The sequence below is a fragment of the Ruditapes philippinarum genome, unplaced genomic scaffold (genome assembly GCF_026571515.1).
Source record: "Ruditapes philippinarum isolate M1 unplaced genomic scaffold, ASM2657151v2 ctg2549_1_1_1_1, whole genome shotgun sequence".
Taxonomy (NCBI): Eukaryota; Metazoa; Mollusca; class Bivalvia; order Venerida; family Veneridae; genus Ruditapes; species Ruditapes philippinarum.
Window position 1 is genome coordinate 107,242 of NW_026857992.1, and position 25,525 is coordinate 132,766.

Genomic DNA, 25,525 nt, shown 5'->3' on the forward strand with positions numbered 1-25,525 from the left:
CTTCCTTGAATCAGACGCGAGAGTGGTTCAAAGTAGCCAGAAGCTTTTTTTCACTATTGATTCTTCTGTAAAGCTAAATACCTCCAGATCCCCAGCTTGTACATGCTTCCCGCGGACCCGTAATTTCGCTTTTAAAATTTTGTTATACGTGACAATTTAACAATACTGAGTGACTAGATACGGAAATTAGCATCGCCAATCCTACAAATGAGAATCACGAGGTTTAAAGGAGTGTCGGATATTTTCGATAAATACAAGTTAGCAAGTACCATGGTAAATTGAAAATTATCTTCCGAGGCGAGCACGTCAGACAATTTAAAGTGAAGTCATTCCAAGTAGCAGGAAGGACTGCTTGGCCTGTCGTGATTAAGTTGGGAAGTTGTTGCCCTACAGAGAGATGCCTGTAAAAGCGACGCCTTGAATTGTCAACCCTCCGGATAAAATATATGGTATTTATGGCAAGAAATGACATATTTACAAAAGCTGCCGATTGCTAACAGATAGGGGGCCTGTGTATGAATGGGCTTTATTTGAAATACCTTTTTCATAATCATTAAAATCAGATAACTGACAAACTGTAATTTCGAAAGTTAATTTGTATTTTTATTTTAAGTATGGTCATTAACAAAATTACATTTGTTTAATCAGAAAGTCATAGATTCCACAGTGCAATATTTCCTTTTAATATGTTCAAATTTGATAGGTTTATGTTTTCTTCAAATCGGTGTAGAAATGCAAGAAGACCTGAAATTAAAAATGTACACAATTATGATCGTAACTCAAGGCAGATGTAACTATATATTACACGTCAAAAACCGAAATGAGCAAACTGAGCCAAATTTGGTATTAAATATAAAATGTTTATCTGTTGTGTAACCAACAGCATGCCACAATTTGCTACCAATCATGTGTCAATTAACAAATATTAGCATTTTCAAAAATGCTTGAAATCGCCGTTCGGCCATGAATATAGAAATATTATTTCATTTATTACCAAATACCTTTATTGTTTGGGGTCAACACATAAAGCCAACAAAATACTTGATTTTATCTACCATTCTGTTATAGACGAGCTCAGTAAGATTCTAAGATATTATTAGTTTGACTACATGCGCGACTTAATCAGTGCATTAATCGATAAAAACAGTAACTTGCTACACATCAAAATTGATGTCTGTGAATATTCTATAAATGAAATTTATGTTCTAAACTCCGTCGACTACTTTGCGATTTTTTCTAAAACGGACTATGACTGACCTGCTATATTATAGGTGTGAACACTCATAGTATTAAACTCGCCCAGAAAAAACAAACATTTATGAAGTTTTTTTCTTTAAGTGCCAGTTTTGTGGGAAAAAAACTCTTATTAAGACTACTTTCTTTTATCAGAAATGGCACGTAGCAAAAACTATTGCAATTTGTTGTGTTTATTCTGCAAGAGACTAAAGACTGGTAGTGAGTTCGTACATTGATAATGGTATTTGATCAGTAACCCGACAAAACATGGCGGTTGGGCGAGTCCATTTAAGCTTCCCTCATTGAGGTTTTTGACGTCCATTTTGTTATCGTGTGATATTGAATTATTTGCTTTGGCATGCCGTGTACAGGTAGAACTGTTCAAATCTTGTTAATTGTATAGGTCCAGGAACAGCGATAAAAATCTATTTAATCTGTTTCAATTAACATAACTAGCAAATGTATAATAATGGACAAATGACAATCTTCATTACTCAAGAAAGATACGTATTACAGTAAAACATCAAGAAAGAATTTTGTCAATTACAATCCATAACACACCAACACATGTCGGATAAGGGGAGATAATGCATACTTTATCCCTCCTCCGCCCCCGAAAAAAAAACAACAACAAAGAAAACAATCATATTCGCATAGTAACTTTTGTGTGTGATTATCATACTTATTTAGAATAACTAGTAATGTTACCGAGTACATCTACGGCGTCGGTACAGGCCTAGGTGGACGGCCTCCTCCTCCGTGCATTGGTGGACGGCCTCCTCCCCCGTGCATGGGAGGACGACCTCCTCCTCCGTGCATGGGCGGGCGGCCTCCTCCTCCTCCGTGCGGCCATCCTCCTCCGTAAGGCCGTCGTCCAAACCATGGTCGATAACCACCATGATATCTTCTGCCACCCCATCGTTGATACCCTCTCCAAGGCCTGTACCCTCCCCAGGAAGGCCGGCCAAAATACCAACCTCTTTGGCCGTTAGTGTGATGTACCGTCAAGATAAGTAAACATATCACAAGAACTGACGTGAACACTAAGCTCGTTCCTTTCTGAAATAGTAATTCGATTATGCAATAATCGTAGGGAAAAGGCTGGATAACTACATAAACTAGATAGACACAATATCAAAATACAAGGAAAAACTGTGGAAAACATTTTATTTTTTTTATCGTAAATCTATTAACTGTTGAAAAAAAATTCAAAACGTACAGGTCAGCACAGAAGAATGTTTGGCCACCAGGTGGAAGGTTCGTATCTTTCCAACTATGTGAAAAGCAGCGACATTTATTTGACTGATTACAACGTTTATCTAAAAAAACATTATTAAACTATTTAAACAAAATACACTAAACAACCTAAGTACTTATGATGTATGACGCCTACGTCATAAATAAAAAGTCTGTATATATGTCACGCGGCTTTCTATAAGTCGCACCACGGATTTATATTACATGTAATATAAATCCGTGGTCGCACCAACACATTTAATGTCACATGGCGACTTCCAGTTTTATTCGGGAAGGAATACTGCAGGTGCCCCCCAATGCGTTATTTCAGGCACGGACGGGCATCTGAGTAGAACCACCGACGTTCTGCAAGCTAGCTGGATAGCTTCACCACAAGAAATAATCTTATGTCCATGGCGGATTTCGAACCCACAGCGGTGAAGGACTAGTGGATTAAATGCAACTTTCATAACCACTTGGCCACGGACGTCTCTAACAAATGAAGAATCGCATTGAGCTATCAAGTTTGTATCAATAATACGTTTTAATTGAAATACACAATCAAAGGATTAAACATTTGAAAAGATTTTAACAATGTTGTGTATATTTAAGAATAATATAAACGATTTCTTACCATATTTGATAAATACTGGACAGCTTTTCAGCGTCAAACCAGCTTGCTGTCGTAATATGATATGTATAAAATTATTTTCCCCCTTCAGATCGTAGTAGAAACTTACTTTTTTACTCACTGATCTATCATGATAAATAGTAAATAACCAATAATGCGCATGTACTCATGTCACAAACATCTTTTTTTTTTATAGGCGGAACATGAAACATTTGGTTAAAAATCTTAAATCATTTTAAGAATGATTAAGCAAAAAAATAATAATAAAAAACATAATTGAGAAAAAACACACACAGAACAACTATTAAAAGAAAAAGAACTTCAATTAGAAAAAAGAAGAAAAGCATATTGCGTTAAAAAGTAAAATCTTTCACCGATTAAGAACTAGTCTGGCACTTGTTTACATGTCTTTAAACATTTAGACATTTCTTATCACGTATTATAAATTCCAACTTGTTAAGGAAGGGTTATATCAAGCAGAAATTCTTTGCGTCTTTCTGTTTTGTTATTAAAGAGAAAGTTTGCGGTATTCTCGTTGCATTTGAGGCACAGTTAAAAGTTATATTATATACATGTATTTATTGTAGGCAAGAAAAAGTATATACATTTTATATATAAACTGTTCTTTAACTTTATTTCAAACCTTATTTGAGCGAACGCTGATAAATTTTGCGTCCGTTGCATATACCGAACTGATCTAGTGAAATATGCAACCTTAAAAGGCACATACTGCCTCAAAAATGCTATCCTATTTATTTTACAAAGACTTTTTTTGGATATCTTTTAACAGTTTTTTTGCTTCTGTTGGCAATTGGTATAAAATTAGATCTAAAGTGAATTAGTATTTTGTATAGAAGTCAAAATACTACTTTGCTTACATTTTGCTAACTTTACGACACATAACTGTATGTTCAGCACTATTTTCGTCAGTTGTTTAACACATAACATGACCTTAATCCATTATTAAAACAGTATAAAACCCATGTTTGGCATTTCTTAAGAATTTTAAGAATATGGTTTTCTTAGGCGATATGTGCCTTTAATGCTGTACGAATCCGAACCTTTGTGCTGAGAAACAGACATCCTTAATACCTCACCTCTTAGCTCAAATAACACTGACCATAATAGATCAAATGTCATATCATTACACTCCGTATATCGTTTATTTTAATAGCAATGGGAAGCGAAGTAAACGTAAATAATGGTAAATAAATATATGAAACAGAAATTCTTTCCTTATGGTGGTTTTCTCCCTTTGGTTTAGTTTGCCATTACTTTTCTTTTATATGTGATGAAAACAAGCTTGCTTCTTTAAAAAGAAGCATGTGAGAGGTCTTTTTGCTGCTGTAGAAGATTTGTTTAACTTGAAAATATTTGGAAAAAAGACACAATGAATGGTTATAAATGACAATCATTTAACAAAATATAATTTATTATATAAATTGAATATATTGTATCATAATGAAAGTTTGTTTTACACTTCATTTTTGAATGTTTTGAAAGATTATATGCCGGAGAAATGGACTTTTTTCTTGGCGCTTTAGGGATACTTTTCTACAAAGGGAACTAAATTTAAAATAAATGATAAGTAGTATCCAAATAAAATTTTCTTGTAAAATTCAATAAGCAAGTTTTCGGTAAATGTTTTGGTAAGTATATGGAAACATTTCCTCAACATTTTCCAAAACGGGCATAAAGTATGTTAATCAGACAATTTTGAGTCCAGGATTTACATAAAAAATGTTTTATTTCATTTGATTGGAATAAACAGAATATAAAGCTACATGCCTCCAACCACAATATTTTAAGAAAATCAAACTTGTGTCAAATGTGTGCCATTTGCGCCAAAAAAATCCCCGTTGCGTTACTTAGTCATACCGAAGCAGCAAACTTTCGGTACACGGTTCACTCGGCCATATAATAGTGCATGGTGTTAATGTAGCTAAAGTGTTCACCGTCATTATTTATCTTCACTGTTACTATTTATCGGAACATGAAATAGTAAAACGCTAGTCAGAAAACAATACTGTAATTGATTTATACAGTTTAAATGATTAGAACGGAATGAAACAACAACGTAGCGCTAAGTAACGTAAATGATATTTTCCGATTTTTCTATATACCGATTTGTTCACTTCGATGTTAATTTTTCGTTTAAGTTAAGTCGTATTTTGTAAATTAGCATGCGCAAAACAAATTTTGTAGACTGCTCCTAATATTTTTAAGCTGTAAATGTGATTCTTTCACTACAGTCAGATACGCAAAAATGGATGCCGCCAGCAATCAGTCTGAACACTGTGGAGAGGTCTGATGACCTCTCCAATAATTATATAGACTGATTATTGTTGCCTGTGAAAAAGACTAAACCGAGATTACCAAGCGGGAGCGTTTTTGTTTATCTCACTATAAAGATACATTTTATATTTAATCTATAATAACATAATTTTTTTATTTATTACTTACTTATAAAATAAAATATTGAGAAACATTGGTGAAATACATGAAATAAATGCGTATTTTTCATTTTTAGCTACCACCACTCATGAAATATTTATTTTTGTACCGCTCAATGAAATTCATAGAAAAAACAACAACTATTAATATCCTCTATATAGTAAGAATGTGGAATTTAATATTTAAATCTTAATTCAATAAAGTTTTGATGATCAATTATTTAAACAGGCTTCAAAATAGTAAATCCATATTTCTAAAATTTTCAAAACATAGTATAATTAATGCAATAATATGCTTTTCTCATTCCACACGGTTTTCGCTGTGGGTTCAATTGCGACCTTTGCTCTATTGGGACAATAATCCTAAAAAATGCATTTCACGAGGCTATCGCCGTGGGTTCTGTAGGGACAAGAATCCTATAAAAGGCCTTTCACCATGGGTTGCGTGAGCTTCACTACATTTTATGAGGCTATGCGCCATGGGTTCTATTGTGAGAAGGACCCTCTAAAAGGCCTAACACCATGGTGCGTGAGCTTAACTTCATTCCACGAGGCTATAGTCGTGGATTTTATTGCGACAAGGACCCTCTAAGGGACCTTAAACCATGGGTTGCGAGAGCTTTATTGCATTCCACGATGATATCGCCGTTGGTTATTTTGCGACAAGAACAATCTAAAAGGGCTATCACCGTGGGTTGCATGAGATTTAAAGCATTCACTGAGGCTATTGCCGTGGGTTCTGTTGTGACAAGGACCCTCTAAGAGGTTTATCACCATGGGTTGCGTCAATAACTGTCTAAAAGACCTACCATCCTGGGTTGTGTAGTGTTTACTGCATGTTCTAAGGCTTTCACAGTGGGTTCTATTGCGAAAAAAAAAACTCTCAAAAAGCTCTATCACCGTTTGTTGTGTGAGCTTTGTTGCATTCCACGGGGCTATCAAAGGGGGTTCTATTGCGACAAGTACCGTGTAAAAGGCCTATCACCATGGGTTGCTTGAGGTTAACTGCATTACAAGAGACTACCGCCGTGGGTTCTTTATTGCGACAATGACCACCAAAAAGGCTGATCACCGTGGGTTGCGTGAGCTTTACTGCATTTACTGAGGCTATCGCCGTAGCTTCAGTTGCGGCAATGACCCTCTAAAATGTCTATCACCATGAGTTGCGTGAGCTTTACTGCATTCATTGAGGCTATTGCAGTGGGTTCTGTTGCCACATGGATCCTCTAAAAGGTCTATCACCGTGTGTTGCGTGAGCTTTGCTGCATTTCATGAGGCTAACTCCTTAGGTTCTTTTGCGACAAGGACCCTTTAAATGGGCTTTGACCGTGGGTTGTGTGAGCTTTACTGCAATCCATGAGACTATCACGGTTGGTTCTGTTTGCATAGAAACCCTCTTAAAGGCCTATTAGCGTGGGTAATGTTAGATTTACTGCATTCCAGAGGCTATGGCCGTGGGTCCTTTTTGGACAAGAACCCCCTAAAAGGCCTATCACCGTGGGTTGTGTAAGCTTTACAGCATTCCATGAGGCTATCGCCGTGGGTCTTTTTTGGACAAGGACCCTCTAAAAGGCCTATCACCGTGGGTTGCGTAAGCTTTACAGCATTCCCCGTGGCTTTATCGCCGTGGGTCTTTTGCGACAAGGACCCTTTAAATGGGCTTTGACCGTGGGTTGTGTGGGCTTTACTGCAATCCATGAGACTATCACCGTTGGTTCTGTTGGGACAAAATGGGTAATGTGAGATTTACTGCATTCCAGAGGCTATGGCCGTGGGTTCTTTTTGGACAAGAACCCCCTAAAAGGCCTATCACCGTGGGTTGTGTAAGCTTTACAGCATTCCATGAGGCTATCGCCGTGGGTCTTTTTTAGACAAGGACCCTCTAAAAGGCCTATCACCGTGGGTTGCGTAAGCTTTACAGCATTCCCCGTGGCTTTATCGCCGTGGGTCTTTTTTGGACAAGGACCCTCTAAAAGGCATATCACCGTGGGTTGCGTAAGCTTTACAGCATTCCATGAGGCCATGTGTTGTCGAGCTTTAGTTCTTTCAAAAATCTTTTGACAGACCTAAATAATGTGTCATGATTCTTTCACGGGCATATATTCTGTATCGTTATTCTTTAACAGGAATAAATTATGTGTCGTGATTCTTTCACTAGCATAAATTATGTGTCATGATTCATTCACAGGCTTAAATTATGTGTCACGATTCTTTCACAGGCATATATCATGTGTCATGTTTCTTTCACAGGCTAAAATTCTGAGTCTTTGAATCATGCATATTTTCCAGGCGTTCTCGATCACGCTTCTTTGACAGACAAACTCAACACCCTTTAATTGTATGGTGCAATGACATCGTACTATCATGAGTATACATTGAAACGATACTGTCATATTAAATAACCAGTACCAGATTTGGCTAACCGCAGAATTATCCCCGCACTGATAAGCACGTACTAATTTCTTGAAAGCACGGCACAGGACCAGGATCCGCCAGAATTCTAGTCGTTAAAAGTTCAATTGTTACAATATTTCACTGTTATTGGGTTATATGTGAGGAAAATCATTGTTTACTAAAATGCCGTCTGCTTTGATTTTTTAGTTTTTTATCCAATATTTCGAATCAACAGAACAATGGGTGATTGTCAAATATGCAGTGTAGAAACAAGTCCACTTCATGTACTCGCAAGCAAGGAAGGTACAGTGATCAGAAGTAACTTGTGCTAGAAATCGCAAGACATTGTACACATTGAATTGTGTTGGCTTGCAAGACATGGTACAGTGATTTCGTTTAGGTACTGTCACACAGCTTGGTACTGATATGACGCATAGATACTCGATAATACGCCGAGGTAGTCGCCGTCTAGCCAGGAACCAAACTGAAAGTACCTGACAATGTTATTGAAATTGTTCCAGCAGACGATTTGTTAGTCCTCTAATATACCAGTCTTTATTCAGTGATAAAATGAAAGCAAAGCTGTCTGTTTGATTTTGGTTTATCAAATCACAATATTGTCACTAATTTTGTTTATATTTTATCAAAAAGAAGATTAACTGATATGAATGCGGACACATTTTAGTAATAGCATTGACATTTTCGTTATCTCCATATCAAAAAGACGGCCATTATGAGTGTATGTCAATAAAGATTAGACTGTTTTATTTCTTTTATATTGCATCGGAAAAAATACTGTTTATAATCTACATGTAAATACTTTATTTAATAGAAGGCTTAGATGTCTATCTGTCTTCAACATCAGACCGCTCCACCTCCTACCACCGCAAAAAAGTTTATCTTTGTTATAACAATACATTATCGTGAGGACTTTCGAGTCCAGGGAAATTATTGGATGGTATTGTTCAATTCATTTATACTACAGTTGTGTCAGTTGTTTATAGTGCTATTAACAAATCATTCACTCTACATATCGCTAGTACTGTAATCAAGGTCAATATCTAAATGATGACTGTGACCAAATTAAATAAACCTAACTGATCAAATAATTCATGCTGAAATGCTTTATTGTACAGAGAAACAAGTCATGAAACAATCATCAATGAACGCGAAAGAATACGTATGATCTATATTTTTCTTATAATAAATTTAAAAAAAAAACAACAACAGAGCATGTATTGTTCTAGGTCTCCCTCAAGTATCTTTCAGATACCAAGGTAACGATGACTTCTTGTAAAAGTAGGCATAATGTATTTATAGTATTACTTCAGTACTTTATGATACCACGCCTTCTACATTGCAATTAAATATGACTTAAAGCTGCGAGCCAATCGTTATTCTTTTGCAGAGATATGCATAAATTATTTATATAACTGAAACATAAAACTTTGTTCAAGAAAAAGAGTCGGTTGACCACCTTGGTGTTAAACACATAAATGAAACATTGTTATACATTTGGTTCAAATGTACACACATTGCTACTTGAAATGTAACCGGATAAGGGAAAATCCCTCACGATCAATGAAATTATACAAACTAGATGGCATTTCAAGACTCGGTTTTATTTGAGTCTGTTCATGAGAGTTAAAGTGAAATCAATACCCAACATATCTCACTCCCCCTAGCACCGACTTAAGCGGTATTCAATCTTTAACATTTAAAGTATTTAAATCAATCAACTCAAAGAACCAGAAAAATATATAAATACTGAGCTGTCACCTGCTGTTGTAAGTATCAAACTCTCAGGGAAAATTACTCTGGAGCAATAAAACAAACTTGACAATTGTAGAGTCGGTTTTGTCAGTCAGACTTACGTAATGCCATGTAGTACAGACATAACGGACAAATGCCCTCCTACACCAGTCATCTAGAACGAGAGAATAAGCAAAATTTCAATCCATTTACACCAGGAAATGATTGTATTTATCACATTCCATTGATATCGTAGACATCATCCTGCTTTCTTCCATATTGAATCCAGAAGAGATTTCAGTCACAGGGCAAATGAATAATGTGAAGGTTAGGTAATGAATTAAAAAATATCTTGGTGGACAAGAACTTGAAAGAAATCTCTACATATTATAAAAAAAACAAATTTAAGGACAATTTAATTTTTTTTTCATTATACATATCTATTCATTAGATTATAATAGAATATCATTTTGCCTGGTCATTTGTTTGCTTTTTTACTTCAATAATTTATTGTTTATGACATGCATTATCATAAAAATCAAACAATATGTCCTAGGATACTTTATGACAAAGCTTCGGTGAAAGTTAAGTCATTTTCGCTTGTGAAATGTAGTAAGAAATTGAGAACAGAAGTGTATTCTCTATTGGTTTATTTTAAATGAAAAAAGATCATAATTCCAACAAAAAGATACTTGAATCGGACAATATGCGCCATGGCACTTGACAACAAAATTTTTGTGTAAGTCTTGTCAAATACCTTTGAGAAATGTAGAAGAAGTTGCAAACAGAAGAAAATGTTTACGCCCACCTTCCGACATACCACATTCTAATAACCAGAAAAAAAACTGGTTGAAAATTAAAAGAGAAGAGATCATGGTGGAATGAACGTTCACAATCAATTGAAACATCTACCGAAAAAGTTAGCTCGGCAAAATGAACTATTGTCGTTTATTTTGTAATTGATATTAAATTAAAACAACTAATGCACATCACATGATCAAATGACATTTCAATCATCTTCACCATCAGATAGCTCTAATCTATATAGAATAAATGATGCAAAACATATTTAGATCACAAGAGATTCCCTAAATAGGAAGTAGATGAGCTGGAATATGATTTATGATTTTGTACGGAAGCACCTATGATCAATGCAGCAAAGATTCATCGAAAAGTGTCTGACTTTCAGCTATTGAACACTATTTAAGAATACATTTTTATCAGCATGTATAACCGCAGCGGCGACATTTGATTTTTAAGTAGTCGTACTATATTAACCATAAACACTGGAAGTTCATTGATGATATTAAATAATGTGAGAAATGAAATGTAATTTCGATACGGCACACGTAAAAAAGAAGTATGTCAATCACTTCTAAAGGGCGACAAAAGCATCAAATTATGGATAATCAAAATTACTAATCTTCCTCCAGTTTAATTCTGTCTTTAAAATTCAATGCGACAAATAAGCCAAATAAGCATAACTACATCATGATTTTCATACAGTATTTAATGGCGGATTTAAAAGTTACAACCGATGTAATGACGTTTAATTTTTTTTTCAAATCGCATTTCTTCCACCTCATGACATTCAACTTATTTTTAAGACATTAAATTTTTAAGACATTATAGTTGTATATTTTAACGGTATATCTTTTACAGGAAAATCAGCTTTTCAAACATAGGTTTTGCTTTCTCTTATTCAAAAAAGACGTATTCGGTAAGAATTCTGGCATTTAAATAAATTTCTTTGATATATGTATTTTGCATGAAGACGAGCATTGTATATCTCCAATATACACTGTTCTGACTTTCTGAAGACAGTTACTAGTAAATCCGTGTACTCAATATACAACTGCTTCATTTTTCCCAAGTAAATTGAGTCCATCAAAACGTGATACAGCAACTGCGATTAGTTCGTGCAATATTTCATTAATTATGGCAGATTCAGTTCATTAATCCAGACCACACAACCATTTTACTTTTATCATAAACACGTCAACAGCTATCATGTTGAGGAAAGGCCAACAATGTCATAAAAACACATGCACATGAAAATCATCACTTATAGCAATGTAAGCAAAGTCAAATTACTCATTAATGAATAACATTAACTTTGTTTAGAATACTAAGCATGACTGGAGAAACAAGCACAACGTTTTAGTAATCAAAGTGGAACTAGATCAACAAGGCAATAAAAATGTATGAAGGAATGTATAAAAAGTGTGCAACTCTTAATTAGAAGTTTTTGCGGCGTTCAGTTACTTAGAAAGAAACAAAACTAATTTTATTTTCAACGCTTCATTTTTTTCTTGAACGTAATTTTTGGTCATATGTCGGCGGTAGATCCAACTTTCCTGGATAACTTACCAGCAATAACCCACTTTTCCACAAGTGTTGGTTAAGATTTTTCACGATAGTTCTGTCAACAATACACATATTATCTATTGATATTTTACACTGTCTTTTCTAATCATACATCTGTTAGAAATTCCTTCTGGACTCTGCTTAACCATACCTCCAGTAAAATTAAAAGCAGTTTTGTTTCGGAGTAGGTGGATTCCGTTTTTAACATGTGCTTTTAACCTGACCCACCATACTACATACTTTGAAAGTCATTTATGAACAAAGTCCTTCATGAATCAAGCTTGAATACTCGTAAATATGTTTAAACTCAATAAATTTTATATGAATCAATACCAAATGAACAAATATTGGATGGAATCAGTAAAGCTTTCACTTCTGATCTTCATCGCTTTCTTTGATTGTTATCCCTTCAATTGCTCGTTTCAGGATAACTACTTTATGAAGAAAAACACCTGGAAATAGATTGTAACTTTTTCACTAAAATGTTTAGCTCGATTTGTGTGTTTGTTTGTTTCATTGTACGCCTTTTTCCAACAGTATTTCAGTCATATAGGCGGGTAGTTTCCTAACCATCGTTCCTGGAGAGTTACACCAGTACTAGACTACCTTCCTCCGCGCTAAACTACCAAAACATCTCCCGGGGATCGAACCCAAGCCAGAGAGGTAAATGGATTAGAAATCATCGACTCTAACCCCTCGACCACGGTTTAGCTCGACATACATTTCTATGTAACATTGCGGTACAAATAAAAAAAACACAATTAAATTTTCATTGCAATCCTTTATCACTTTTAGGCGAATATCACAAACAAATATGTAGATTGTCTTGACTGAAGATATAAAAAGCAGTGCTTGAGACAAGGTCGGGTATATTTAGGCCTTTATCTTTACAGCTTCCCAGCACTACAGCAAACCAAATTTCCTTTGTTTTTCTGGCAGCAATACAAACTACATAGTGCGCCCTGAAAAAGGTTAAAAGGCCAAACATGAAGTGCATTCAATCTATCCTCAAAACGGCGATTTTGATTCAATCTTTTCATCAAGGCCTTTAATTCATTGTCTGTATTTCAATGACATTAAAATGACATCTTTATACTTTGATGATCCTCATTCAAGATATTCTTCCAAGTCAAATGTCATTTGAAAAAGGAATGCCATACATTGACACTAATTTTAGAAACCATATATTATAATCATGATCTGTTGTGTCGTATCTTTTTGCAGTTCATGTGGTTTGTTATTTAACGCGAGTATTATAATTATATAATGTTTGTAGGTGCGACATATTAATAAGAATATCACTAAATACACAATTTAATATTTAAACTTGAACACTGATTTAAAGTAATATAAGGATAACATGATATAAGAAAAAAGTACGTGCTATTTTTCCACGACTTCTTTTTGCAAATTATATTGTACCTAAAATAATGTTGAGTAGATTGAGATTACTAAAGGTCAGAAAATACAAATATTTGTTAAATCTGTGTTTTATTTATGTATCTAACATACATTTACTAAAATCCTGCAATCGGAAATAACACATATTGTTTAAATTTGCAATACACATATATAAAAGATGTACTATGATAATTATAATCATATTTATTGCATGCCCCATTTTGTACCATTGATTTAAATGGGTTACATTTGGAAACATTTCAGGAAACACATTCACATTATCATTATAACCATATCAAACATCTGACCTAATGTTTGAGTCATTAAAGAAAATTTTATACCTCTGTAATGTCACCGGTGAGAATTCTGTCTGTGCTCTTATTATAATGACTTTACCTTCAACACACTGCTTGAATGACTATGATCTACTTGTAGATGGCCAATAAATGATTTGATTGACATAACTTACATTCTGGCCATGTATCATCGCCGTATGATATACAAAAATATGAAAAACAAGATCAAGAAGGAAGGGCTGCATTCATTGAACGCATTCCCCAAAACAGGGCCATCAGCAAGGAGCCCAGAAGGACACCAAATAGGACAGGACACACGTTCAAAAAAACGAACGGGATGTCATTATAAAACAGGAAATCATAGAAATCTAAAACGTAATTAAAGATGAAAATAAAATGATGAAAATTATTTAAAAGACATACCAAAGGATCAGGTGAAAAAGACGGGTAGGGGAATGGTAAAATTGAAAAAAAAAATAGTGCATAAGCTTTTTTTATTAAAAAAAGATTGATAAATCATTCATCAAAGGTCTATGGCAAAATATATCTTGCTATAAAATTACATTACCACAGCAGCATGTTGGATGAAATAGTTTAATTTATGTAAGAACAAGAAAGGCCGTGTCCAGGGACAATATTGGATGACACTGTTTTATTCATTTTGGGGGTTCTTGTAACAATTTTAAAATGCCAAACGTTGTTAAAATGCTTTATAATATCGTGCCAGTCAAAGAAAGCCCAAAAATGAAATATTTCACTCAAAATACCTGACAAACGGTAGCTTCTTTTAGCAGTGAGCGCAATATCAAAACATGTATGTGAAGCACAATAAGGTGATTTAACAATCTCTCTCATGTATATATCTAATATCGGATTATATATGACTAGATAGTGAACGCCAATCACTGTTACAATTCTGCCTAGACATGCACATATAATAGAAATAACAAATGACTGTTACCTCGATCAATGCTTATCTTTTCAATTTTTGATATACATTGTATTCATCAACCGACTAATGAGATACTTAACATTTACATCATTGACACGGTTCAAACAAATATCAAATAAATATTGGAATTGTCACAAAAAATTCCCCAAAAATAATAGGAAAGATACCTCTTTTGATTTTTTGTGATAACTTCAATTACAAATGACGGTTACTAGTATCAAAAAGAAAAGATACATTATTTGTAGCAGCACTAAAATTGTAGGACATGCTTACGTAATGTCCGACAAAACAGAAAAAAGGCCAAATGATATATGACATTAGGAGTCCATATTTTGTCTGGAATGAGATTATGAGTGATATATTAATTAATCCCTTTACACCAGAAAATGTGCGTATTTATCACATGTCATTAGCATTGCAGACAACAAAATATGCTGATTTCATTCATATAGAAACTATTTGAGAGTTGTTCAAAGGTCTAATAAATCATTTTTGTTTAGTTCATAATATTAAAGTACGTTATGAAAAAAAAGAAGGCTAAAGTCATAAATCAACAGAAAAGTTGAGGTAAGATACTGAACGGAAATGAATGACAATGAACTTGTTGCTATTCTAATTAGTATATCAAAAACACTTGATCTTACTTGATTTATTCAAAATGATACATTTAAGTAATAGAAAGAGTATAGCAACACAAGGCTAACTGATTTGTACGAGGGGCGTGCCCCGAGTATAAATCAAATTGCCAAATGTTCATTATGGTACCTTCTCCAAATCCCTCCCGAGGTGTGCACGTCACGGACAAGGCACAGGGCAGGTCAAGGTCAAGTCATCTCAAGTAACAGAGACGATTAGTTGACCTGTCGTGACTAACTCGGGAGGGAGGCGCTTACAAGAGCATGTTTATGTTTGTTGCCTGTTTGCTGCCCTCACGGAACATGGTGCCTTTCCAGTATTATCTTTCCTCCAAAGAACGAAGAACAGGTTAAGGAAGATCGGCATGAAAAAGACGTCCCCGATGTGACTTCTAGAGTGGACCGGCATATCCGGCACCAAGATAAAATAAAACTCAAATCATCATCATCATCAATATTTTATTGTGTAAATCGTGTACATTAGTTTGATTCTCACCCAGAGCACCGAATAGAACATTTGGTTCAAACACATGAAAGAGCCTTATAGTTTTTGTTGCTTTTTAGTTATAATAAAATAGTTTTTGAAAATGTAATGCTTAAAACCAATTATAAACAATAGTGGATAAATAACGAATACCATAATATTATTTTTATTATAAGTTCAGGATGTCTTCTGATTTATGGTGGGTTTATTATTTGGTTAGTGTATTTGTTAAAATTTGTTTCACGGCTATAAGAACTTCTGTATTAATACGAAAATCCTCACAGAACTGCAATTTGCATTAATGTTATAATGCACTAGTGCACCATAGAAATAGATTATTTCGTGTCGCCGATTTATTCTAAACAGCCACATCTCATGTATTTATGCTAGTATTAAGACTACTAGGTTGATTGACAGGTAATATAACCAATGCAATGTTATAATGGGGATCGCATGCATTAAAATATGTTTATGGAAAGAAACACTTATAACAAAATTGAGGCCATTCATGTCGTATTATATTCATTTATGAGCAAGTAAATGAACGCATTTATAAATCTCAGACACGAGAATTTAAACTTCAAAAATCTTTTAAAGATTATTAAATAGCACACAAGAACTTAAAAGAAATGAAAACATAGTGCTTTGAGCTCACAAAATCTACAGCCAGAAACAAAATGCTTTTACAATGAAAATGTAATATCATATTTCTAAATGAAATACACAAGAGATTTTTACGTAACTGATATCAAATGGAATCAAATTATAACTTAAACTGATCAAAAGATACTTTAATCAACGTAACTATCTTAATAAACGCAATTGCAATAAATGATGAAAAACACTTTTAGAACAAAAGATCAAAAGAAAATCCCATATGAATAGTAGATGAGAGGTAAAACATGAATTTGTATAAATTTGTAGCAAATAAAACGCCAAAAGCATCAACGATTGGTTCGATTATCAAATGTCAAAAGTCGTCGTAAAGAGTACACGACACGGTATCATAAATTTATTTGTCCATCGTGAGTACTTTCATAGATGAAGCAATACTATTACGGGAAATATGCGAAAGATGAAGGTCATATTTATACGATGAGCATATAGCACATCTGTTATATGTTGTACCGCCAAGGTCAATGTCAGCGATAGATTAAGCAGTACTTCCTATACATTGTCATTTTTGTAACAATATTCAAAATGTAAGGCATAATTATGGCATTGCCGACAATAAAAACATAAAAATGACAAATGCTCCGTCGCAATAGGCATCTAACTTGTCTAAAATGAGGTAATAAGTGATACTTTAATCCCTTTAAACCAGATAAACCAGTATCTTTAGCACACTTCATTAGCATTGTAGACAAGAAAATATTCAGCATTCTCCCGAATTGAATCCCTGTGAGAGATATGTTACATTTCAAAGAAACTCACAGCAAAAACAGTGCATTACGGTTAGAATATATATAAACCTACCTTTATATCCCACTGCTATTTCAGTAAGGTTATACTGATAATGATGCTTTTGATCTGACTTGATTTTATTTAAGATGACATCCTTAAATAACATTTAGCGCGTCTTTACACTTTATATGTACAACGCTAATGACGTCACGTCAAAATATATGCACGGCCGTGCAATACCATTTTTACGAAGTCGCAAAACCGGCACAGGTGTGTGATAAAATGATATATTTCTAAATGAAATACAACAGAGATGTTTACGTAACTGATATCAACGATTTGTGCCGATTTTCAAATGTCAAAAGTCATCGTAAAGAGTACCCATCGTGAGTACTTGCAAAAATGAAGCAATGATATTGCAAATGACGGGCATATTTATAAGATAAGCATAGTGCAACTGTCATGTTTGTCCTCCAAGGTCAAGGTCGATGAAAGGTTAAAAATTACACATTCTTATCCGCTTTGGCAAAAGATTTAGCTGTCTTTCCCATACCTGGTCTTTTTTGTAACAACACTAAAAATGTTATGCGCAATGATGGTATGTCCGACAATAAAAACATAAAAAGACTATTATATTGCTTTATGGCACTGGCATCTTAATTGAGGTAATAAGTTATATTTTAATCCCTTTTTATAACAACATTATGGTGAGATTATATAAACGTACCTTAATGTATATGTGCTGCTGCTATTTCAGTAAGATTATACTGATAATGATACTTTTCCTATTACCATTTTAACGTATATAATGATGCACCGATGCCTTGATTATTAAAACAATACATCAATGAAAGTGGAAATCAGTTTTTATGAAAAGCTTTTAATTCAAGTACTGTATAATCTTTGTGCTATCTATGCTATTTTGTTCTTGATGTTATGATTTGTCTGTGAAAAAACATGTTAAAAGAAAAAAAATTATTAAAAAAGTAATGTATTAACTATCAAAAGATCATTTCGATAATAAACGTATAGATAAACCTTTTAGGGGACAGCATATACTTCAATAATGTTTTTCAAAGGTAATGAAATAGCAAAAATTTAAAAGGGAATGAACTAAATATACCTAAAAGCAAATGAACCAAAGATCAACTGGAATGAAATTGTGTTTCAAAGAGGAATAATTTAATTTTATTTGAAATAATACAAATAAAATGATTCAATGACACTTCAATCACCATAAGTATAAGATAATATGTATGAACTCAATCTAAATAAATGATGCTTTTAAATCGAAAGAGATTTCACAAATAGATGAGCTAGAAGTATGTATGTAAGTTAAAGCTTAATGAGGGTCCATCCGCCCTTTCGGGCACAAAATGCAGCTTGCGCTGTCGAGTACGGACCCCGGACATGTCACCAGTCATGTCCTTAAAGAGTTAATTTTGAAGCACAAAATGGTGATAATTTACCTCCATGCAATTTCCACGGAGTATTAGCCAAAGATATGAATTTTGAGCCAAAAGTAGGTCACTGTACGGCGGTCAATGAGAACCTAAATGTACAGTAACCTGTGACAATAGGAAAGGTAGGTGTTTAGCCCTGAAAAGGGCTGTTGGTGCCAGCTATAGGCCTGCCTTACAAGCCGTCTATCTGTACTAGGGGCTCACGCACCCTAGTACACCATCCTCGTCGTCTCAGCCTACTTTGTAGGGCCACTCCCCTCGGCATTAGTCAGGACATCGGCAGCTGGTCCGCAGAAGTGACGAAGTAGGAGTTCCGTAAGGAAAAATTTAAGTTGACTACCAGCCAAGTTGTAAATCTTCTGCCGATGCCCTGTGCCTTCTCAGCGACGTGCACGCTCCGAGGGGAAGTGAGAAGAGATGAGCTAGAATCATTTGACTTATGAATTTATACGAAAGCAAACACATAAAACGCAAAAAAGCATCAAATATTCACACACAATGTTTTCTACAAATCCAAGAAAGCGCTAAAATATGTTGTTTACAATGTTCACTGTTTAAAATAAACTGAATATGTACTTAGCATGTTGCAAGACTGGAATACAAGGAACTTTGTAGCTTAAAAACACAAGTTTCAATGAATTGCTTCTTGATGAATTTTAAATGCATATTCGTTATCTACATATCTTTTCCGAATCGGTGATATCTGCAAGATACTAGATGAAACAAGATAAGTTAATGCTCCTGCTGTTAATCTAGTTCTTTGATTTACATCGCCCAGCGGCAAAAATGATAACAAAACAGTTTATTTTTCATTACCATTCATATATTTTATCATTTCCGGAATAATGCTTCAGTTATATAGTTATCACAAGCTTTCTAGACTATAATTTAGAGATAAAGCATTTATCATTTAATTTTTAAAAAATACGGTTATGTCTATTACTTTTTTGAACATATGGGTAACAAACAATGAGGTCCATAGTCTATATAACCATGTAAAACATTAAAGTGTTTGGCTACATTGCAAATCAAGAGTAGATTTTTATCTTAAAATTTCACCCCGACAAATAATAACAAGACATAAAGAATTGTTACAAATATAATACAATAACAAATTGAATAAAGAATCGATACCCTTCTCGCCCCCACCCCCAATAAAAGCACATACCACCTCCCCTCCCCAAATTTAAAAAAGTACAGACATGCAAATGGAACTATCAAACATTTATGATTTAAAAAGGCTATTTATATAATAGAATTATAGCGTAAATTGTTTTACAAGTTCATAACTCTCAACTCAATATTACCATGACCGTTAGCTTATTTTAATTGTTCCTTATTAACTCGAGACATTGGTAAGTTTTCCACGAGAAAAAATAAGACACTAATTGAATTGACATGGATTGGTGCAGTCCAACCTGTTGCACGATATATACTACTAGCATTCAACATGGACTGGTGAAATTTGGATATATTGTTTAAAGGTAAAGTTTTCTGCATTATCGTTAAAACAGGTCTTGCTATTCAAATCATCATTGACACATAAAGAGAACGTATCTATCTATCTATCAAATTGATAAATAACATTACAAGATCAGAATATTTTCATAATTTACGTTGACTGTTTTTTATGCTCCCTTTTTAAATACACATTCTAACAGGTGAATGATGAAGACATGTTTTAGATTGTTTTTATTTCTCAGGTGGTTTGATGATTGATATATTTGTCATCATCAAAAATGATCAAAGTTCATGCCAAATGGTTTGAGAAATTCTTGCACCTGTTTTTGATAGGAATATAATAGAAATGTAGAAAGTGTAGATACTGGATTAAAGGCATGATGCAGAGATAAGAATAAAGATAAAAACCATGATGGAAGTAGCTTAATTATTATGATCATATCATTTTAGAATCAACACATCTTTCATTTCGATAGAGTCATTTGAAATCTTTCAATAATTATAAACGAATTTATTTTTTCGTTAAAATTATGATATAATGTTTGATACTAACAAGACGGATCGATACCATTCAGGACTAATTTTGGATGATAATACAAATTATAAATAATCAAAAACAAAACTTATATTGCACGAATAACGTGGCCATATATTTATATTATATTTTTTAAATGTTAAAAGACATGGAAGATAACAAGAGATAATTGAAAAAAAAATCATAGGCATAAAAATACTACATTTTCGCCATCATTTATTAATTGTTTATGAATGTTTAGGCTGTTTTGGGCTTTTTGAACGTTTATGCCTTCACTGGAAATCTCGTATGGCTTATTTTCACATTTGAAATATAAGTTTTAAGTTATAAAACTTCCCATTTAAAATAATAGAAATAATAATAATAATCATAATCATAATCATTATAATGATCATAAAATATAAAATGAATGAATGTTTTATTGCTACGACCTTTTCCATGCAAACTACGCTCCCTTCGCAGCTGAATACACTCACGCTAAGATCGAGAAGAATTGTCCTCCTAAATTGTGTACAAAATTTTGTTTTCTCAAAAGCGATATAGAACGTTGCAGCATGAATACTTAATTAAATGCTTTTTATCGTACTCTTGTATGTATATACAAACTTCGTAAGTTTTGATGGGATGGCGAATGTATCAATTACGCTAACAGTAACAACCTAATTACGTTTAATCTGATGCACATGAACCCATGCGTTAATTAACCTGGAGAGTTTGGTCAATGAGGTTCCAAACTTATTTCTCAAAAGTAATTAAATATAAAAAGTTTTCCATCTTGCAAAACCCATTTAAAATTTAAGTGTAATCCCTTTTCAAAAATTGAAACAAATTTTGTCCTTGTGGGCTAATAGATTCCCTTGAAATAATAGGGAATTTATGTCATTAAATGAATTAACCCCTTTTTTGGGTTTTTTAAAAATGTTTTTTTTTAACCAATATAACCCAAAAAAGTTAAATTTAAAAACTCATTTAAAATTTATTTTTATCATAAATTTAAATTTACATTTAATTGCCATAAATTTAAGAGAAAAAAAAAAAGTAAATTTTTGAAATTAAAGTTGCCAAAAGTTTTGGCCCTGTTACCATTCAAGTTTTTTCCCCCAAATGTCACATTTAAAAAACTAAATAAAGGCCTTTTAAAAATTTTTTTTGGGACAAATTTTTTTCGAAACTCTTTAAAATAGCCCCAAAAATTTAAAATTTTTACCCCTTTTCTTTGGGAAGAAATACCTTTTTCTTAAAAAAATGTGAAAAAAGCGGGAAAAAGGGTGCAATTAGCAAAACAGACGGAGTAATTTGGGAAAGCGTCCATTTTTTTTTTTTAAAATTTTAAAAAAAGTAAAAAAATTTATTTTTAATTCAAAATTTTTTTTAAAAAATTTATGAAAAATTAATTTCCAAAATTAATGAAAAAAGTTTTTTTTTTAAATTCCATTTTTACTTTTTTTTTTTTTTTTTTTTTTTTTTTTTTTTTTTTTTTTTTTTTTTTTTTTTTTTTTTTTTTTTTTTTTTTTTTTTTTTTTTTTTTTTTTTTTTTTTTTTTTTTTTTTTTTTTTTTTTTTTTTGGGTTTTTTTTTTTTTTTTTTTTTTTTTTTTTTTTTTTTTTTTTTTTTTTTTTTTTTTGTTTTTTTTTTTTTTTTTTTTTTTTTTTTTTTTTTTTTTTTTTTTTTTTTGCTTTTTTTTTTTTTTTTTTGGGAATCACGTAAATTTATTTTTTTCTTTGACCCAAAAACATTGTAAACATTTTTGAAATTCAAGGGGATTACACTGGTTTCAGTAACAAAAATCAGAAAATAATTTAAAAATTAAAAACACTATCAAACCCTTTGGGGCACATTTTTTTTATCAAACTGGGTTATCAATTTGACACCAAAATTTTAAAAAAAGAAGTGCAAATTTCCTTTCAAGGAATTAAATTTTTTGGATTCAATAATTTTTCTTTAAAATTTATTCAAATAGGGTTTTCCTACATATCCAAACGAGAATATTATACTTTTCCCTTTAAGAAAAAGGGTAAAGTAAAGGCCCCTTAAAAAGGGTTTTTTTATTTAAACATAAAAAATTGATTTTCTACATAACAAGTAATTTTTTGGGGTAAAAATATTAAAGGAATTTTCCTACATAAAATTTTTTTATGTCAAAATATTCCCATTAAAAAAGAAAAAATTGTCGTTTAAAGGTAAATTAAAAAAACGAAGATTAGAGTATAAATCCCTTTAAGGAAAAAAGGGGTTTTTAAAACTTTATAAAAACCCAAATATTCTGTAAAAACACCATGGGTCATAAACCTTTTTTCAAAAAAATTTTTTACCAATAAAGACATTTAAAACAAGCAATAATGCCCTTTTTGAAATTAAATTTTGGCAAAAATTTTAAATTTGGGGGAATTTTAATTTCCCTAAAAATTTTACAAGCAACATTTTAGGGGGGAAAAAAACTTTTTTTTGTTTTTTATTTTGTTAAATAATCAATCTTTTAAATTTATGATCATTATTGTAGGGGCAATTAAAAAATTTATACGAGTTTTCCCCTTTTTAAATTTAATTTCCCCTTTAATTTTTTGATTATTTCGTGGGCGTTCGTGTGTGCGTGTGTGTGTTATTATTTTTTGCCATTATTGTTGTTATCTATGTTTGGTTATGTTTTCTTTATTGCATTGTTTTTGGGGAGGCTATGCCGACCCAATGTTAATAACCATCCATCAAATCTTACTGCCGCGGTAATCAGGTCAAAAAATAGTACCTTGATTTTTTTTAAGCTGACTCATCACTTATCACAGACATTTACAATATGAACTTTTATTTCATATCTGCGATTTGTAAAGATAATAATTCTCTGAAAAATTCTTGATTTTTGTTTGTTATTTTTTTCAAAATCACTACTCCGTGACGTCATACTGCCGCGGTAATCAGGTTTAGGCATACGTACGTTGGTAATAAATAGTTCTGGTATGAAAACCCTTCTATATAATAACTTTATCAATATTTTTTAAACAAAAAGCATAAATGAAAATTTATAGATAAATGCTTTAATTAGGTGGCAAAAATTCTTTATTATTTTTTATAACAATTTTCCAATTACTACGCAGCGAGCAACTTTTTATGACGGGTCATTAAGTAGAACGTTGCAACACCGTAGTCTCAATATCATGCATGTTCTTTTGTTGTTATAAACCATTAATAGTCCTTAATATTTTTTTAAAGACAAATAATGGTAAAATGTCGCTTACACCAGAGACATGGATCATGCTTGCGTGATAACTAAGGAAAACTAACTTATTAGTACACCTTAGGAGGCTGTACGCGGAAAACGCTCATAAACCGCTATATCATATAGCTGTTAGTAAATATTTTGCAAACATTTAACTAAAAATTCACTAATGGTGATGAGCATATAGTTTGAAAACATTATATTCTTAAACCATGTATCGCCGAAAAAAAAACTATGTAAGGACCCTCCGACAGAATTTCACCACAAGATTACATTTATATAAGCAAAAAAAATAAAAACAAAAACAAGCAATAGTTATATTTTCATCTTACATAATTCATTAATCAAACTTTTAACATAAAAGTATCTTTTAAAAATATGTCTGGCAATTGACAGATCCCTACTCTGATCTTTTATTTGTAAAGGAATAAATTTAAACATGTGCTCTTTTGTTAAGGAATATTTTGTAGTGAAAGTCTTAATATATCCACTAATCTCATAATTAGAATTAGACAGGTCAGGGATTTATACAGCCAGCAGTTTAGTTATCTACGCTCATTTTAATCCCAATAAAAACATTCAAATATTTGGGGTAAAAAACATGACCAAAGAACCTAGTAGTCGTTTACCCGGTGGTGATCCCATTAAACTGATTATAGATTCGAATAGAAAACACAAATAGAAACATGCAGTGTTTCGGTACAACAAATATCGGAAGTAAAGTGAACAGTTAAATGACAGAAATATGTGGTCAAATATGTTTTAACAAGGAAATTATTATTTCAGAGAAAGACGCAAAGATCAGTCTTCAATCAAATGAATGACCCCGTATTGTGTAATTAGAAAGTTTATTCAATTCTAGGGCAACGAATCATAATTTGATAGTTCGTGTGTGATAAAATTTTCAATACAGATTATGAGATACATAAAATATTAAAGAATAACAAACTTTAAAAAACAAAACATAAAAAACGCATATATATACATTTACGAATGACTTACAGTCGAGCATGGGAAATTCATCAACATACCTTAAGAAATCTTAATTTTAAAATGATATTTGCGCGCGCTGAAGTGATTAATGTTTATTTGAATAAATCAAATAAAAAGAACTTATATGTTATTGTTCTAAAAAGAATTGGCGGCATAAGACGAATTTCGTTTTCATTTTATAACACTTGAAAAATACTACAGAAAATATGTTGTTGTTTTATTGTTTTGTTTTCAACAAGAGTGTGTGTTTTAAGTTCATTCATTCTCGGCACCGGAATAACCATATGTGCGAGATTATAGCATCGGGGACGTCTTTTTCAAGCAGAATCTTCCTGGTACCCCAATTTTTCGTTCGTTAGTGGTAAAGGAGACGACAGTATTGTCAAGGCATTAACTTCCTGACTGACGACAACAAAAACGGCATTCATTAGTATCAAACCTCCAGAGTAAGTTACGACAGGTCAACCAATCACCTCTGGTACTTGAGATGACTTGACCATGACCTGCAATGTGCCTTTTCCGCGACGTGCATACCTCTGGAGGGATTTGGAGAAGTTTCAACAAAAACCTACAAAACACGCTATTTATAACACCATTCATAGCACTGACGCTTCGATGTTCT

At 32.7% G+C, this 25,525-nt stretch overlaps 1 long non-coding RNA gene across 1 annotated transcript; it reads right to left on the reverse strand.

Moving 5' to 3' along the window:
* Positions 1–607: 607 nt before the first annotated feature.
* LOC132751703 (uncharacterized) lies at positions 608–3,184 on the reverse strand. Its single transcript, XR_009628721.1, has 3 exons — positions 3,107–3,184; positions 1,945–2,295; positions 608–744 (listed from the first exon to the last, which is right to left on the reverse strand). It is a non-coding gene; the product is annotated as an uncharacterized LOC132751703 (long non-coding RNA).
* Positions 3,185–25,525: the final 22,341 nt, after the last annotated feature.